The 15,309-nt window shown below is 45.3% G+C and overlaps 1 pseudogene; it reads right to left on the bottom strand.

Moving 5' to 3' along the window:
• Positions 1 to 1,123: 1,123 nt before the first annotated feature.
• Positions 1,124 to 15,309, bottom strand: part of LOC138349811 (monocarboxylate transporter 12-B-like) — a 34,324-nt pseudogene continuing 20,138 nt past the window's right edge.

Below are 15,309 nucleotides of genomic sequence, written 5' to 3'. Positions count from 1 at the left end.
GAAAAACAGAGCCATCTGTTTGATATAAGAGCAACATATGCTGTAATCTCCAAAAGTTCTTCACTGATGCTTTGAAATTTTGATACAACATTTCATTCGAATGTGCACGTGTTTATATACTTACTATATAGATGCCACACCTGTGACAGGTAAAAACATTTTTTTTTTTTAAATAGCACCATCTGTTGCATATAATAACAACCCATGCTATACTAAATATGTTACGATTCCGTTTCAATGTTTCTGATTGCATTGATAAATTAAATTATCACAGAATTCGATATATTTCATTTTCATTAAATTATTTTGTGACATTGTGTTGGAATTCAGTTATGTTGTTTACCATACCATTAATTTCGTAAGTATAAGTATAGATGCCACACCTGTGACAGGTAAAAACATTCTTTTTTTCAAAAAACAGCATCATCTGTTGCACGTAAGAGCAACAGATGATGCATGCTATACTATATATGTTACGATTCAATTTCAATGTTTCCAATTGCATTGACAAATTGAATTTTCATAGATTTTGATTTATTTTCATTTTGATTTAATTATTTTTGTGTGACATTGCATTGGAATTGAGCTGTGTTGTTTACCATACCGTACATTTTGTGAGTACATTTTCACCTCATCCAAAACTATTGTAACATCTCACTTCACCCAAATGTAGGTATAAAAACTCGAAAGATGTTTAAGCTCTATTCAGTTAAAGTTGTGTGTGTTTGTGTAACTAAAGTCTTTGAAAATGTAATAAGTTTTATGAAACGCGCTCAAGTGTCGCGTCAAACTAGAAATAAAAATGAATTTTGGAGAATTGATCTTTGAATTACAATCAACAGTGAAAAGAAACGTAAGAAAGATCGAGAAAATTCGTGTTAGAATTATTAATCTTACTTTTTTGGTTATATTTAATAATATATATATATATATTATATATATATATATATATATATATATATATATATATATATATATATATATATATATATATATAATATATATATATATATATATATATATATATATATATATATATAATATATATATATATATATATTTATTTGCATGTAAGACAGACGAACCATTATAAGAACAAGTCGTATAAACAAATATGTCTTACTGAAAATAGCGGCAGCAGTAGCAGCGAGGCCGGCCATGTAGGCAGCCCTCATGTTGAACCTTGGGGAGTCTGAGAGCGCAGACATCAGTATCCTGCACAAGAGATTACAGCCCGCTGACACTGATATGCACCAGGCCGCATCCTCCAGCGTGTGGCCGGCTCTTAGCATTGCGAAGGAACCATCATTATAAAGTTATAGTAGCCATTGATGAAGAATGTACACCCGAGGGAAATAATCACCGCTCGCGGTTGAACGGAATATTCTCAAATCACTAAGGATGTTGTGGGCTACACGCAGTGCCAGCTCCCCCAAGCCTGTCCGCTGCTTCCCTTCCTCGTGATCGACACTAGTCATCTGTGATCCGTTCTGGAGTGCGGTAGTGATGCCAGTTTTATTGAGCGAGGGGAGTGAGAGGGCTGTGGCTTCCACTGGTGGTGCTTCAATCCCCTCTCTCACCTTGGCGTCCACTGGTGGGGCCTCCCACACCTCTCGCACTGCACAGTGACTGGCAGGAGCCCTTCCATGCTGTGTCTATAACTTCCTTCTTTTTAACAATGACTTCTGGTAATGTAAGACTTGTTCCACCACTCAGCCACTCACCAGTACCGTCACACGCCGGCCTCATGTGCCACTCTACCGGGTGGAAAAATGCTGCGCCGACGAGAGCATTGAGCATGAGAGCACCGAGGATGAGAGTGGCGCCCTTGAAGGTGTACACGTCTTGCAGGAGACGGACGAAGGGCGGACCCACGATCTGCCCCGTGCACACCCCAGCCATCATGACAGCGTTGGCCAGCCCTCGCCGGCGGTCAAAGTACATAGGGACTATGATGAAGCACATGCACACCACCACGCCCCCGCCCACACCTGCAAGGATAACTCAAGTAAACACATCACTCAAACAAATAAACGGTTTGACAAAAATAAGATGTAAAGAACCTTAGACACACACCTCTAATCATCTGGAGAGCATAACTGGAAATACCTGGAGAGGGTTTCCGAAGTTCTTCTGAGCGTCGTACCTTCAACAGATTACACAGGATTTTATTATAGATTTTACAGTTTGGCGACCTTGAGGAAGCCAGAACTGTTATCTTAGATCGGTGAGGGTATCTAGTACCCCCCCCCCCCCAACAGAGTGCTGTTTTTGTGTATGTTTAACACAATTAGCTAACTTACTATGTGGTGTCGGATATTTTTTTCTTCCTGGTCTGTGTTGGCATGCTTCAAGTGGCCCTACACCTTATTATAACTGTTCAGGTCAAACCAGAGACCCATATCATTCAGTATTTTATTAAGGAGCTTTTCAAAATCCATCCTGTATATATCTGTTTGGGGTCTTTTGACCCAGTACTTTGGGGGACTAGGGAAAGGACAGTTGATTCTCATATTCTTTAGGAAATCAAACACCACTTGTGTGACACCTAGTAGTTTCGTTCAGTTCTGTTATGGACACTTTGGGGCCAGTAACCGGTTTCTTGCTGTTATAACCTCCTCTATCTCCACCCTAAGTCGGTGGTAAGCTTTTAAGAACTGGCTGTAAGGTATTAGTGTAAAGAATAAAAGGGGGGATAAACAATACACTATCACACCTTCACCAATATATTAGCACTTTCACCACTATATATAATATATTAAAGTATTACTACACGTATTTACAAAGTGTCTCTTTCACTCTGGACAATACATCGGCAGTGTTTATTAATACCGGTGAATCCACTTTCCAGGTACACGTCGTCCACGCCTAATGGCAAACACTGGCGAGTTCACCTTCTACAGCATGGGCCAGTCCATGACACTGTATCTTCACGATGTGCCAATACCCCACCTCTGCTCTCCAGATACACACTGGCAGAGGGTTTCAGCAAGACGCTGACAGGGGTCTCAAAGAATCGCATACATAGGTAGCTAACACCCTGGCAGAAGTCTCTAGCAGCTCGTTAGCAGCACTTCTCAACAGACGCAACACTGCTGTCGCGTAGCTCTTCCTGGACAATTCCCGGGTATATCGGCCCATTCAACACTGCATAAACCAGCAGCTAACACACTGCAATAACCGATGGCAGCCACTTCGTCCTCTCACAGGACCAGGTTAAGAGTTCTTGAACTGCCCTCGTTAGCACAATCGGCCTGCTTACTTCACCTCTATGAACACAAAACGTCATTAACTTGTCGGACAGTACACTGGGTGCCCGTAGGATAACGCCACCCACCTGGGAAGTAAAATTGTAACTTGTAGCCACAACCAAGATGGCGTTGATCTCGATATGCCACCCACCAGAGGTGATCATCATCGACCTCCTCTTCTAACCGAGGCAGGAAACCGGAGCCTTTTACTGATACCACGCCACCACCAATAGTTGGCGTTGTCTGCGTAGCACCCAATACTAGGGAGTTAGAGTGCAGATCCATAGATGGAGCTGAAATCGCCACTCCATACTCCAGCGATGGTATCGATACCGTAACAAGTTCAGAGTACCGATTAGGATCAATTACCAAAGTCTAAGGTGATTCTGGATTCTCAGTGGGAGCAGTGATATTAGTCACAATGACTTGTGGCTTTTGTTCAGGCCACTGGTCACTGACTAGCCACTGAGGTCCATTGAACCACGTCTCTCTGCTTTTGTTAATTGCTGTAAAGTTAGGCCTCTAGACAGATAATCAGCTGGATTCTCTTTGGTGGGTACATATCTCAGTTTGTACCCTGCTGATAACTCTCTGATTTTCTTTAAGAGGTTACTCATGTAAAGAATTTTACTGTTGATATTTCTCACCCATTGTAGTACTGCCTCATTATCTTACCATAACACTTCTTCAATGTGGATGTTACTTAAGACATTGATCAGATAATGAGCCAATCTTACTTCTAGCAGTTGGGCTGTTAACTCCAGTTGGGGCAATGACCGTTTTTTCAATGGTGCCACCCTGGCCTTTGCTGTGAGCATTTTTGGCTTGCCTCATCTGATATTAGGTAGGCTACTCTGCCATAAGCCTTTCCTGAGGCATCACAGAACATGTAGCTTAATTGGTCGAATCTGATGTACTATGTTCCGAGGGAACTTGACAGACTCTAGGATACTTAGATCCTTCACTAGCCCCTACCACTTTTCTTGCAAGGCCGGTGTTAGTGGACCATCCCAGTCTATCTTCTGTTGCCAGAACTGCTGCATTATCAACTTCCCATTTATTAATATGGAACTTAATAGTCCCATGGGGATGAAGAGTTTGCTGACTTGGGATAGTAGTTTCCTCATTGTTAGATTGGTGGTACCTGGTTCCACCGTTATGATGGTCAACTGATTCGAAGTTGTATTCCGTTCGACACCTAGTTCCTTTGTCTTCTGGAGAACTTTGTAATTGGGAAATTCTGCTTCGGTCAGTTGTTTTAATTAAGTTGGTATTATTGGAGACCCACAACTTGAGAGGGCATATTTGCTCCCAACAACTCTCGTGTGGCCTCTTGGTATATATTCAGCAGCCTTTCTTCACTGTTGGTTGTTCCTTGGAAATTGTCTGCATACAGGTTGTTGCTAATTTCAGTTTTATTTGGGCTATTTGACTCCTTCAAGTGCATGTATAAGGTTGCTCTAAGCTCAAACGGTGAAGAAGTAGCTTCAAACAAAACTCAAGCAAACCTGTATGCAATCAATTCACTGTTTGGATCATTAAGATCCTTGATCCATAGGAACTTTGTGTAGGTACGGTCTTCTTCTTGGAGACCTACCCTATGGAATGCCTTACTTATATCAGTCGTGTGTACACAAGTCCCTATATGGGATTTTAACAGCACTTCATACAGCCTTTGTGTCAGGATAGGGCCAGTTTTGAAGGCAATCATTCAATGAGACACTATTCTGCCTGGTTTTGACATTGCAGTTAAATACTAGACTTAGTGGGGTAGTAGCTGAATTTTTCAGTACTGGATGGTGCGTCAAATAATGTCCTTCCTTAGGGTCATCATTAGTTACAACCTCGATGAATTTGTTATCGAGTTGTTATTGGATTATACCATGGTACAATTTCAAGTATTCAGGTTGTCTATTTAAGCACATCACCTGAGACCTTAATTGGTTTTGTACCATGAAATGGTTTACTGGCAGCTGAAGATGATTCAGCTTCCATGGTACCCTGACTCAGTATTGGTTGTCCCTGTAGATAACTGAGTCCAGGTATTGTTTGTAAGTCCAGTCACCATCTGGACTAAGTTGTTATGGGACTATCTCTAAGGTGGCTAGATCCCATAATTTATGTACTGAGGGATCAGGCTCATCTTCAGACATATCTATGAATTTGAGTGGTGACTGTTCTTCACCTAGTCATGCAACCTTCACTGGGTTGACTTGTTGGCTGTCTACAGGTGTGGGCTGCTTCAGACTCAATACTGGGCCAGTGAGCAAATTGCCTCCCACAGACAATAACAGGTTCATTCCCTGCCGTTTTGTACTTCCAGTGATGAATTTATGGTAATAGTCTGCACCTACGAGGGAATCCCATGTTTGAGAGGTGATCAGATGTTATATTGTTATCAGCCAAATTAATTCCCTTTCCCTGTAGGAATTTGGCTGTTGGACCTAGACCATAAACATATAGGACAGATGGGATTTTGTCTACCACAATGGCCTGTACCATTTGGGCATAACTACCTAAACATATTAATAGTTGGACCACTTTATACACTTGGGTTCTTGAGTTGGTCAGGAATCTTGATATGTCTAGTTTCACCTGTCGAACGGGTTTTAGTTTTAAGGTGTCTGCCACTTTCTGTGTGACAAATGTCTTTTTGGGATCCTTGGTCAAATAACCCACGAGTGGTTACCTTGGACCTTCTGTTTTTGATGAGTAGTTCAGCAATGGGTAAAGCTGTGTTATTATCAGACTTTGTTGAAAGGATTCTTACATCCTGACGTACTTTACACAACTGTATTGTAGTGGAAGTTTCTCCCTGCACCTGGGGTTAGGGAGACCTTGGTCTTGTGTCCCCACAGAGAGCTGCATGGTATTGACTCTTATTGCACCTATTGCAGGTGAATATTTGGGTTACACAGGTAATGGGGTTATGTGACCTTATACACTTAGTGCATTTATGCAACTCCTTGAGTTGTTTTACACGTGTAGCACGATCAGGGTTAGTAGTACAGTGTTATATGGAATGTTCTTCATCAAAGAACAAACACGTCATCCATTTTACAGAACCTTCAGGAGCCACTGCCTTGGGTGATACAGTAACGGTAGGTTTGAAAGGACCCACTGCATATGTTCCCACTCTGCCTTGCTTCCACCTTGGAGTGGAGGTAGAAGGTTTATTTGGAGTACTGTGTGTACTCTGTGATATACAGTGGGTGGTTAACGAAGATTTAGATGTGATTTACCATCTGTGTTTGCTCTCTGTCGTTCTATAACAGAGCGTTAACCTTTTGTAATCTCCTGAACCGTCAGGGAAGCTTTGTTAAGCATGGTACACAACTTATCCAGTGTTTCACTGATTAATTTGCGTCTTACAATAACTTTTCTTTTAACCAGTCTGCTCCATTTAGATCGATCTTAAATTTGAGTGTTTTGAGTAATGACTCAAGCTCTAATCTAAAGGCTTGGAGTGAGTCAGATGATCCGTCTGTGGATGGTAAGTCCAACAATGTTTTAACTAAAAGTGTGACAGCTCGTTCTGGGTTAGTATAATTATCCTTAAGGAGTACACACTCCCATGGTGTAGTGAGGGACCCTCCCATGGTGTAGGGAGAGGGTCACACTCCCACGGTGTAGTGTGGGACCCTCCATGGTGTAGGGAACATATCTTTACCACTCAGCAGGGAGAAGGAACCTAACTTACCACTCAGCAGGGAACTTACCACTCAGCAGGGAACTTACCACTCAGCAGGGAACTTACCACTCAGCAGGGAACTTACCACTCAGCAGGGAACTTACCACTCAACAGGGAACTTACCACTCAGCAGGGAACTTACCACTCAGCAGGAAACTTACCACTCAGCAGGGAACTTATCACTCAGCAGGGAACTTACCACTCAGCAGGGAACTTACCACTCAGCAGGGAACTTAACCACTCAGCAGGGAACTTACCACTCAACAGGGAACTTACACTCAGCAGGGAACTTACCACTTAACAGGGAACTTACCACTCAGCAGGGAACTTACCACTCAGCAGGGAACTTACCACTCAGCAGGGAACTTACCACTCAGCAGGGAACTTACCACTCAGCAGGGAACTTACCACTCGAACAGGGAACTTACCACTCAGCAGGGAACTTACCACTCAGCAGGGAACTTACCACTCAGCAGGGAACTTACCACTCAGCAGGGAACTTACCACTCAACAGGGAACTTACCACTCAGCAGGGAACTTACCACTCAGCAGGGAACTTACCACTCAGCAGGGAACTTACCACTCAGCAGGGAACTTACCACTCAGCAGGGAACTTACCACTCAGCAGGGAACTTACCACTCAACAGGGAACTTACCACTCAGCAGGGAACTTACCACTCAGCAGGGAACTTACCACTCAGCAGGGAACTTACCACTCAACAGGGAACTTACCACTCAACAGGGAACTTACCACTCAACAGGGAACTTACCACTCAGCAGGGAACTTACCACTCAACAGGGAACTTACCACTCAGCAGGGAACTTACCACTCAACAGGGAACTTACCACTCAGCAGGGAACTTACCACTCAGCAGGGAACTTACCACTCAGCAGGGAACTTACCACTCAGCAGGGAACTTACCACTCAGCAGGGAACTTACCACTCAGCAGGGAACTTACCACTCAGCAGGGAACTTACCACTCAACAGGAACTTACCACTCAGCAGGGAACTTACCACTCAGCAGGGAACTTACCACTCAGCAGGGAACTTACCACTCAGCAGGGAACTTACCACTCAGCAGGGAACTTACCACTCAGCAGGGAACTTACCACTCAGCAGGGAGAAGGAGAAGAAGAGGAACTCCGCTGAGGGCGTGAAGGCTGACATGATGACAGAGACGGACGTGAGGAGGACGCCCTTGATGGCGATGTTCCTCCACCCGAACTCCTTGGCCAGCGGCCTGACGACGAGGGCCCATCATGTTCCAGACGAAGCACTGGACGTTGAAGATCCAGGCGGTGGTGGTGGAGGAGCTGCCCTCCTGCAGCAGGAAGCGGGAGAACAGCACCCCGAAGCAGGGACCCAGCAGCGGCACCAACATCTTCACACCCAAACACAAGGTCAGCTTCAGCAAGTAAATTTAATATTTAACAAAACATTTACCAAATGAGCCAAGAATGGCTTAGTTAATTGAGGACAATAATTTATCGAGAAAGAAAAAGAAAAAATAGCTGAAAGAAATTATGCAGCAGATAGCCGGGACAGCAGACAGCAGGGTCAGCAGACAGCAGGGTCAGCAGTCAGCAGGGTCAGCAGTCAGCAGGGTCAGCAGACGAGCTTACTGAATGGATGACCAGCTAATGAAAGCTGAGGCAGGACAACTTCCTCAAGTCATTGGTGAAATTTTGACTACGTTGTCTCTGTATTACTCGTGTATAACTTTGTCCTCCTGCAGCAAGTGACCTTGTGGTCCCTCCTGCAGCAGGTGACCTTGTTGTCCTCCTGCAGCAAGTGACCTTGTGGTCCCTCCTGCAGCAGGTGACCTTGTTGTCCTCCTGCAGCAGGTGACCTTGTGGTCCCTCCTGCAGCAGGTGACCTTGTTGTCCTCCTGCAGCAGGTGACCTTGTTGTCCCTGATGCAGCAGGTGACCTTGTTGTCCTCCTGCAGCAGGTGACCTTATTGTCCTCCTGCAGCAGGTGACCTTGTTGTCCTCCTGCAGCAGGTGACCTTATTGTCCTCCTGCAGCAAGTGACCTTGTGGTCCCTCCTGCAGCAAGTGACCTTGTTGTCCTCCTGCAGCAAGTGACCTTGGTGTCCCTCCTGCAGCAGGTGACCTTGTTGTCCTCCTGCAGCAAGTGACCTTGTGGTCCCTCCTGCAGCAAGTGACCTTGTGGTCCCTCCTGCAGCAGGTGACCTTGTTGTCCTCCTGCAGCAGGTGACCTTGTTGTCCTCCTGCAGCAGGTGACCTTATTGTCATCCTGCAGCAAGTGACCTTGGTGTCCCTCCTGCAGCAGGTGACCTTGTTGTCCTCCTGCAGCAAGTGACCTTGTGGTCCCTCCTGCAGCAAGTGACCTTGTGGTCCCTCCTGCAGCAGGTGTCCTTGTTGTCCTCCTGCAGCAAGTGACCTTGTTGTTCTCCTGCAGCAAGTGACCTTGTTGTCCTCCTGCAGCAAGTGACCTTGTGGTCCCTCCTGCAGCAAGTGACCTTGTGGTCCCTCCTGCAGCAGGTGACCTTGTGGTCCCTCCTGCAGCAGGTGACCTTGTTGTCCTCCTGCAGCAAGTGACCTTGTTGTCCTCCTGCAGCAAGTGACCTTGTGGTCCCTCCTGCAGCAAGTGACCTTGTGGTCCCTCCTGCAGCAGGTGACCTTGTTGTCCTCCTGCAGCAGGTGACCTTGTTGTCCTCTTGCAGCAGGTGACCTTGTTGTCCTCCTGCAGCAAGTGACCTTGTGGTCCCTCCTGCAGCAAGTGACCTTGTTGTCCTCCTGCAGCAGGTGACCTTATTGTCCACATGATGGACACAGTAGCCCCACACAGTACTCACCATGATGGACACAGCACTCACCATAATGGACACAGTAGCCCCACAGAGTACTCACCATAATGGACACAGTACTCACCATGATGGACACAGCACTCACCATAATGGACACAGTAGCCCCACAGAGTACTCACCATAATGGACACAGTACTCACCATAAGGGACACAGTAGCCCCACACAGTACTCACCATGATGGACACAGTACTCACCATGATGGACACAGTACTCACCATGATGGACACAGTAGTCTCCCACACAGTACTCACCATGATGGACACAGTAGTCTCCCACACAGTACTCACCATGATGGACACAGTAGTGTCCCCCACAGTACTCACCATGATGGACACAGTAGCCCAACACAGTACTCACCATGATGGACACAGTAGCCCCACACAGTACTCACCATGATGGACACAGTAGTCCCCCACACAGTACTCACTATGATGGACACAGTACTCACCATGATGGACACAGTAGTCCCCCACACAGTACTCACTATGATGGACACAGTACTCACCATGATGGACACAGTAGTCTCCCACACAGTACTCACCATAATGGACACAGTAGCCCCACATAGTACTCACCATGATGGACACAGTAGTCCCCCACACAGTACTCACTATGATGGACACAGTAGTCCCCCACACAGTACTCACTATGATGGACACAGTACTCACCATGATGGACACAGTAGTCTCCCACACAGTACTCACCATAATGGACACAGTAGCCCCACATAGTACTCTCCATGATGGACACAGTACTCACCATGATGGACACAGTACTCACCATGATGGACACAGTACTCACCATGATGGACACAGTACTCACCATGATGGACACAGTACTCACCATGATGGACACAGTACTCACCATGATGGACACAGTACTCACCATGATGGACACAGTACTCACCATGATGGACACAGTACTCACCATGATGGACACAGTAGCCCCACACAGTACTCACCATGATGGTCACAGTACTCACCATGATGGACACAGTACTCACCATGATGGACACAGTACTCACCATGATGGACACAGTACTCACCATGATGGACACAGTACTCACCATGATGGACACAGTAGCCCCACACAGTACTCACCATGATGGTCACAGTACTCACCATGATGGACACAGTACTCACCATGATGGACACAGTACTCACCATGATGGACACAGTACTCACCATGATGGACACAGTAGCCCCACACAGTACTCACCATGATGGTCACAGTACTCACCATGATGGACACAATAGCCCCCACACAGTACTCACCATGATGGTCACAGTACTCACCATGATGGACACAGTAGCCCCCACACAGTACTCACCATGATGGTCACAGTAGCCCCACACAGTACTCACCATGATGGACACAGTAGCCCCACACAGTACTCACCATGATGGACACAGTAGCCCCACACAGTACTCACCATGATGGACACAGTAGCCCCACACAGTACTCACCATGATGGTCACAGTAGCCCCCCACACAGTACTCACCATGATGGACACAGTAGCCCCCCACACAGTACTCACCATGATGGACACAGTAGCCCCACACAGTATTCACCATGATGGACACAGTAGCCCCAAACAGTACTCACCATAATGAGGAAGCTGCCAGCCACCACCAGCCAGCCCCAGCCACCGTCGGGGACGCTGGCCGGCCGCTGGCCACAGTCAGCCCGGGTCAGGTCTTGGGCTTCCGGTTGACCAGCATCGTGGGAATGGTTCGAGGCTTCCTGGGCGCGCGTGCGAGTGCGTGCATCACTCTCCACTGGGCCATAGCGCACCCATGGTCGCCACTCACGCACTCTCATTCCTGAGTGGCGGTCAACACTCATGTTGTGAGGGCTGTGGGCCTGCTGTGTCAGTGTGCTGTGGGCCTGCTGTGTCAGGGTGCTGTGGGCCTGCTGTGTCAGTGTTGTGGGTCTGCTGTGTCAGTGTTGTGGGCCTGCTGTGTCAGTGTGCTGTGGGCCTGCTGTGTCAGTGTTGTGGGTCTGCTGTGTCAGTGTGCTGTGGGCCTGCTGTGTCAGGGTGCTGTGGGCCTGCTGTGTCAAGGTGCTGTGGGCCTGCTGTGTCAGGGTGCTGTGGGCCTGCTGTGTCAGGGTGCTGTGGGCCTGCTGTGTCAGTGTTGTGGGCCTGCTGTGTCAGTGTTGTGGGTCTGCTGTGTCAGTGTTGTGGGCCTGCTGTGTCAGTGTTGTGGGCCTGCTGTGTCAGGGTGCTGTGGGCCTGCTGTGTCAGTGTTGTGGGTCTGCTGTGTCAGTGTGCTGTGGGCCTGCTGTGTCAGGGTGCTGTGGGCCTGCTGTGTCAAGGTGCTGTGGGCCTGCTGTGTCAGGGTGCTGTGGGCCTGCTGTGTCAGGGTGCTGTGGGCCTGCTGTGTCAGTGTTGTGGGTCTGCTGTGTCAGTGTTGTGGGCCTGCTGTGTCAGTGTTGTGGACCTGCTGTGTCAGTGTTGTGGGTCTGCTGTGTCAGTGTTGTGGGCCTGCTGTGTCAGGGTGCTGTGGGCCTGCTGTGTCAGTGTTGTGGGCCTGCTGTGTCAGTGTTGTGGGCCTGCTGTGTCAGGGTGCTGTGGGCCTGCTATGTCAGGGTGCTGTGGGTCTGCTGAGTCAGTGTGTTGTGAGCCTGCTGTGTCAAGGTGCTGTGGGTCTGCTGTGTCAGTGTGTTGTGGGCCTGCTGTGTCAGTGTTGTGGGCCTGCTGTGTCAGGGTGCTGTGGGCCTGCTGTGTCAGTGTGCTGTGGGCCTGCTGTGTCAGTGTTGTGGGCCTGCTGTGTCAGTGTGCTGTGGGCCTGCTGTGTCAGGGTGCTGTGGGCCTGCTGTGTCAGGGTGCTGTGGGCCTGCTGTGTCAGGGTGCTGTGGGCCTGCTGTGTCAGTGTGCTGTGGGGCTGCTGTGGATGGCACGGTGGCACTTCCTCTCCACTATGTGTTTGGGAGCATTTGGCAGTGTGGAAGTTGCAGACACTATCTTGTGAGCATGACTTAAGCTACTGCTGTTACGTCCAGGACTTTCTGCTTACGTCCAGGACATTCTGCTTACGTCCAGGACATTCTGCTTACGTCCAGGACATTCTGCTTACGTCCGGGACCTTCTGCTTACGTCCAGGACCTTGTGCTTAGGTCCAGGACCTTGTGCTTAAGTCCAGGACCTTGTGCTTACGTCCAGGACCTTGTGCTTACGTCCAGGACTATGTGCTTACGCCCAGGATCTTCTGCGTACGTCCGGGACCTTCTGCGTACGTCCGGGACATTCTGCTTACGTCCAGGACATTCTGCGTACCTCCGGGACCTTCTGCTTACGCCCAGGGCATTCTGCTTACGTCCAGGGACTTCTGCTAACGTCCAGGACCTGCTAACGTCCAGGACCTGCTAACGTCCAGGACCTGCTAACGTTCAAGACCTGCTAACGTCCAAGACCTGCTAACGTCCAAGACCTGCTAACGTCCAGGACCTGCTAACGTCCAGAATCTTCAGCGTGTGCGCCGTGGTCCTCAGCCTGTAAATGACACTGAGCGTTACTTCTGTCACAACGGAAAAATGAGTCCCTCTCGTAGCTCCAACCCATCCTCCGAATAGACAGTAAGTTTTAATACTAAATGTAATAAGTACAATCCTGACTATCGGCATAGTACATAAATACACTTAATTGGCAGCACCGCACCAAAATATTGTGAATATTGGAGTTTACCTGAAAAGCTGTATAGAAAACCACGACCTAACCTAACCTAACCTAACCTAACCTAACCTAACCTAACCTAACCTAACCTTGGGAGTGTTGGAGGACAAGCATGTCAATTACATTTATTGCTTCTTAATTACAATTAGTACTTAACCTATAGCTATATTGATATTACAGTTTTATAAAACTAATTAAACAAAAGTAAAGTCTGTCAATAAATTATAAAGTAACTCAGGATATTTTCAAATTTTGTATAAAATCTCTATTGTTTAATAAAACTGATATATATATATATATATATATATATATATATATATATATATATATATATATATATATATATATATATATATATATATATATATATATATATATATATATATATATATATATATATATATATATATATATATATATGTCGTACCTAGTAGCCAGAACTCACTTCTCAGCCTACTATGCAATGCCTGATTTGCCTAATAAGCCAAGTTTTCATGAATTAATTGTTTTTCGGCTTCCGAACCTACCTAATCTAACCTAACCTAACTTTTTCGGCTACATAACCCAACCTAACTTATAGAGATAGGTTAGGTTAGGTTAGGTAGGGTTGGTTAGGTTCGGTCATATATCTACGTTAATTTTAACTCCAATGAAAAAAAAATGAACTCATACATAATGAAATGGGTAGCTTTATCATTTCATAAGAAAAAATTTAGAGAAAATATATTATTTCAGGAAAACTTGGCTTATTAGGCAAATCGGGCCATGCATAGTAGGCTGAGAAGTGAGTTCTGGCTACTAGGTACGACATATATATATATATATATATATATATATATATATATATATATATATATATATATATATATATATATATATATATATATATGTCGTACCTAGTAGCCAGAACGCACTTCTCAGCCTACTATGCAAGGCCCAATTTGCCTAATAAGCCAAGTTTTCATGAATTAATTGTTTTTCGACTACCTAACCTAACCTAACCTAACTTTTTCATGTACCTAACCTAACCTAACCTATAAGGATAGGTTAGGTTAGGTTAGGTAGGGTTGGTTAGGTTCGGTCCTATATCTACATTAATTTTAACTCCAATAAAAAAAAATTGACCTCATACGTAATGAAATGGGTAGTTTTATCATTTCATAAGAAAAAAATTAGAGAAAATATATAAATTTAGGAAAACTTGGCTTATTAGGCAAATTGGGCCTTGCATAGTAGGCCGAGAAGTGCGTTCTGGCTACTAGGTACGACATATATATATATATATATATATATATATATATATATATATGTCGTACCTAATAGCCAGAACGCACTTCTCAGCCTACTATTCAAGGCCCGATTTGCCTAATAAGCCAAGTTTTCATGAATTAATGTTTTTTCGTCTACCTAACCTACCTAACCTAACCTGACCTAGCTTTTTTTGGCTACCTAACTTAACCTTACCTATAAATATAGGTTAGGTTAGGTTAGGTAGGGTTGGTTAGGTTCGGTCATATATCTACGTTAATTTTAACTCCAATAAAAAAAATTGACCTCATACATAGAGAAAAGGGTTGCTGTATCATTTCATAAGAAAAAAATTATAGTAAATATATTAATTCAGGAAAACTTGGCTTATTAGGCAAATCGGGCCTAGAATAGTAGGCTGAGAAGTGAGTTCTGGCTACTAGGTACGACATATATATATATATATATATATATATATATACATATATATATATATATATATATATATATATATATATATATATATATATATATATATACATATATATATATATATATATATATATATATATTAGTATATTTTGGTAGCAGTCTTTCCTGTAGACATATAT

The sequence above is a fragment of the Procambarus clarkii genome, chromosome 79 (genome assembly GCF_040958095.1).
Source record: "Procambarus clarkii isolate CNS0578487 chromosome 79, FALCON_Pclarkii_2.0, whole genome shotgun sequence".
Classification (NCBI taxonomy): Eukaryota; Metazoa; Arthropoda; class Malacostraca; order Decapoda; family Cambaridae; genus Procambarus; species Procambarus clarkii.
This window is presented reverse-complemented; position numbering and strand designations above follow the sequence as displayed.